Below are 4920 nucleotides of genomic sequence, written 5' to 3'. Positions count from 1 at the left end.
AAAACAGTACTGTAAAGTAAAGAAACATTACTCTAAAGGAAAACACCAGAACTGTAAAGTAAAGCAACATTACTCTAAAGGAAAACCACAGGACTGTAAAGTAAAACACCAGGGCTGTAAAGTAAAACACCAGGACTGTAAAAGTAAAACACCAGGACTCTAAAGTAAAACACCAGGAATGTAAATTAAAACACCAGGACTGTAAAGTAAAGCACCAGGACTTTAAAGTAAAGCACAAGGACTGTAAAGTAAAACACCAGGACTGTAAAGCAAAACACCAGGACTGTAAAGTAAAACACCAGGACTGTAAAGCAAAACACCAGGACTGTAAAGGAAAGAAACAGGACAGTAAAGTAAAACACCAGGACTGTAAAGTAAAACCACAGGACCGTAAAGTAAAACAGTACTCTAAAGTAAAGAAACATTACTCTAAAGTAAAACCACAGGACTGTAAAGTAAAACACCAGGACTGTAAAGTAAAACCACAGGACTGTAAAGTAAAACACCAGGACTGTAAAGTAAAACCACAGGACTGTAAAGTAAAACAGTACTGTAAAGTAAAGAAACATTACTCTAAAGGAAAACCACAGGACTGTAAAGTAAAGAAACAGGACAGTAAAGTAAAACACCAGGACTGTAAAGGAAAGAAACAGGACAGTAAAGTAAAACACCAGGACTGTAAAGTAAAACCACAGGACCGTAAAGTAAAACAGTACTGTAAAGTAAAGAAACATTACTCTAAAGTAAAACCACAGGACTGTAAAGTAAAACACCAGGACTGTAAAGTAAAACCACAGGACTGTAAAGTAAAACACCAGGACTGTAAAGTAAAACCACAGGACTGTAAAGTAAAACACCAGGACTGTAAAGTAAAGAAACAGGACTGTAAAGTAAAACAGTACTGTAAAGTAAAGAAACAGGACCGTAAAGTAAAACAGTACTGTAAAGTAAAACATTACTCTAAAGGAAAACCACAGGACTGTAAAGTAAAACACCAGGACTGTAAAGTAAAACACCAGGACTGTAAAGTAAAACACCAGGACTGTAAAGTAAAACCACAGGACTGTAAAGTAAAACACCAGGACTGTAAAGTAAAGAAACAGGACTGTAAAGTAAAACAGTACTGTAAAGTAAAGAAACAGGACCGTAAAGTAAAACACCAGGACTGTAAAGTAAAACCACAGGACTGTAAAGTAAAACAGTACTGTAAAGTAAAGAAACATTACTCTAAAGGAAAACCACAGGACTGTAAAGTAAAGAAACAGGACAGTAAAGTAAAACACCAGGACTGTAAAGGAAAGAAACAGGACAGTAAAGTAAAACACCAGGACTGTAAAGTAAAACCACAGGACCGTAAAGTAAAACAGTACTGTAAAGTAAAGAAACATTACTCTAAAGTAAAACCACAGGACTGTAAAGTAAAACACCAGGACTGTAAAGTAAAACCACAGGACTGTAAAGTAAAACACCAGGACTGTAAAGTAAAACCACAGGACTGTAAAGTAAAACAGTACTGTAAAGTAAAAAAACATTACTCTAAAGGAAAACCACAGGACTGTAAAGTAAAGAAACAGGACAGTAAAGTAAAACACCAGGACTGTAAAGGAAAGAAACAGGACAGTAAAGTAAAACACCAGGACTGTAAAGTAAAACCACAGGACCGTAAAGTAAAACAGTACTGTAAAGTAAAGAAACATTACTCTAAAGTAAAACCACAGGACTGTAAAGTAAAGAAACAGGACAGTAAAGTAAAACACCAGGACTGTAAAGGAAAGAAACAGGACAGTAAAGTAAAACACCAGGACTGTAAAGTAAAACCACAGGACTGTAAAGTAAAACAGTACTGTAAAGTAAAGAAACATTACTCTAAAGGAAAACACCAGGACTGTAAAGTAAAACACCAGGACTGTGAAGGAAAGAAACAGGACAGTAAAGTAAAACCACAGGACTGTAAAGTAAAACAGTACTGTAAAGTAAAGAAACATTACTCTAAAGGAAAACCACAGGACTGTAAAGTAAAGAAACAGGACAGTAAAGTAAAACACCAGGACTGTAAAGGAAAGAAACAGGACAGTAAAGTAAAACACCAGGACTGTAAAGTAAAACCACAGGACCGTAAAGTAAAACAGTACTCTAAAGTAAAGAAACATTACTCTAAAGTAAAACCACAGGACTGTAAAGTAAAACACCAGGACTGTAAAGTAAAACCACAGGACTGTAAAGTAAAACACCAGGACTGTAAAGTAAAACCACAGGACTGTAAAGTAAAACAGTACTGTAAAGTAAAGAAACATTACTCTAAAGGAAAACCACAGGACTGTAAAGTAAAGAAACAGGACAGTAAAGTAAAACACCAGGACTGTAAAGGAAAGAAACAGGACAGTAAAGTAAAACACCAGGACTGTAAAGTAAAACCACAGGACCGTAAAGTAAAACAGTACTGTAAAGTAAAGAAACATTACTCTAAAGGAAAACCACAGGACTGTAAAGTAAAACACCAGGACTGTAAAGTAAAACCACAGGACTGTAAAGTAAAACACCAGGACTGTAAAGTAAAACCACAGGACTGTAAAGTAAAACACCAGGACTGTAAAGTAAAGAAACAGGACTGTAAAGTAAAACAGTACTGTAAAGTAAAGAAACAGGACCGTAAAGTAAAACAGTACTGTAAAGTAAAACATTACTCTAAAGGAAAACCACAGGACTGTAAAGTAAAACACCAGGACTGTAAAGTAAAACCACAGGACTGTAAAGTAAAACACCAGGACTGTAAAGTAAAACCACAGGACTGTAAAGTAAAACACCAGGACTGTAAAGTAAAGAAACAGGACTGTAAAGTAAAACAGTACTGTAAAGTAAAGAAACAGGACCGTAAAGTAAAACAGTACTGTAAAGTAAAACATTACTCTAAAGGAAAACCACAGGACTGTAAAGTAAAACACCAGGACTGTAAAGTAAAACCACAGGACTGTAAAGTAAAACCACAGGACTGTAAAGTAAAACACCAGGACTGTAAAGTAAAGAAACAGGACTGTAAAGTAAAACAGTACTGTAAAGTAAAGAAACAGGACCGTAAAGTAAAACAGTACTGTAAAGTAAAACATTACTCTAAAGGAAAACCACAGGACTGTAAAGTAAAACACCAGGACTGTAAAGTAAAACCACAGGACTGTAAAGTAAAACAGCGTCACGACAGTGGAGCTGGGTGACGTCACGACAGTGGAGCTGGGTGACGTCACGACAGTGGAGCTGGGTGCCGTCACGACAGTGGAGCTGGGTGACGTCACGACAGTGGAGCTGGGTGACGTCACGACAGTGGAGCTGGGTGACGTCACGACAGTGGAGCTGGGTGAGTCCTTGTCAGCAGGATGACCCTAGCACATCCCCAGATGGATTGATGAAGTAGGGTGAAGTTGTTCTTAGAGACAGATCTTAGGTCATGTTTGCATTTTCCCCACTAATGGTTAAGGTTAGGATTGAGAGCGGAGAAGCTGATCCTAGATCTGTAGCTAGGGGAAACTTCGCCCTGGAGCTGGATGGAAGGTTAAGAGTGTTGGTGCCTTATTAATGCAAGCAGAAATTGATTGTCAGCACAGGGTTTGATGAGAGTGATTTAGTGAGAAGAAGAATGTGTTTGAGTGTGTGAGAGACAGAAGAGAGGCTGATGATCAGAAAGGGATCAAGTGGATGGAATAACATGTAGTTTGCTTGTACTATCTTGTACTATCTTGTGTGGCTGGCATGTACAGTGCCTTGCGAAAGTATTCGGCCCCCTTGAACTTTGCGACCTTTTGCCACATTTCAGGCTTCAAATATAAAGATATAAAACTGTATTTTTTTATGAAGAATCAACAACAAGTGGGACACAATCATGAAGTGGAACGACATTTATTGGATATTTCAAACTTTTTTAACAAATCAAAAACTGAAAAATTGGGCGTGCAAAATTATTCAGCCTCCCTAAGTTAATACCTTGTAGCGCCACCTTTTGCTGCGATTACAGCTGTAAGTCACTTGGGGTATGTCTCTATCAGTTTTGCACATCGAGAGACTGAAATTTTTTCCCATTCCTCCTTGCAAAACAGCTCGAGCTCAGTGAGGTTGGATGGAGAGCATTTGTGAACAGCAGTTTTCAGTTCTTTCCACAGATTCTCGATTGGATTCAGGTCTGGACTTTGACTTGGCCATTCTAACACCTGGATATGTTTATTTTTGAACCATTCCATTGTAGATTTTGCTTTATGTTTTGGATCATTGTCTTGTTGGAAGACAAATCTCCGTCCCAGTCTCAGGTCTTTTGCAGACTCCATCAGGTTTTCTTCCAGAATGGTCCTGTATTTGGCTCCATCCATCTTCCCATCAATTTTAACCATCTTCCCTGTCCCTGCTGAAGAAAAGCAGGCCCAAACCATGATGCTGCCACCACCATGTTTGACAGTGGGGATGGTGTGTTGCTTTTACGCCAAACATAATGTTTTGCATTGTTGCCAAAAAGTTCAATTTTGGTTTCATCTGACCAGAGCACCTTCTTCCACATGTTTGGTGTGTCTCCCAGGTGGCTTGTGGCAAACTTTAAGCAACACTTTTTATGGATATCTTTAAGAAATGGCTTTCTTGCCACTCTTCCATAAAGGCCATATTTGTGCAATATACGATTGTTGTCCTATGGACAGAGTCTCCCACCTCAGCTGTAGATCTCTGCAGTTCATCCAGAGTGATCATGGGCCTTTTGGCTGCATCTCTGATCAGTCTTCTCCTTGTATGAGCTGAAAGTTTAGAGGGACGGCCAGGTCTTGGTAGATTTGCAATGGTCTGATACTCCTTCCATTTCAATATTATCGCTTGCACAGTGCTCCTTGGGATGTTTAAAGCTTGGGAAATCTTTTTGTATCCAAATCCGGCTTTAAACTTCTTCACAAC

Source organism: Oncorhynchus clarkii, chromosome 32 (assembly GCF_045791955.1).
Source record: "Oncorhynchus clarkii lewisi isolate Uvic-CL-2024 chromosome 32, UVic_Ocla_1.0, whole genome shotgun sequence".
Lineage (NCBI taxonomy): Eukaryota > Metazoa > Chordata > Actinopteri > Salmoniformes > Salmonidae > Oncorhynchus > Oncorhynchus clarkii.
Note: the sequence above shows the minus strand (reverse complement) of the source record.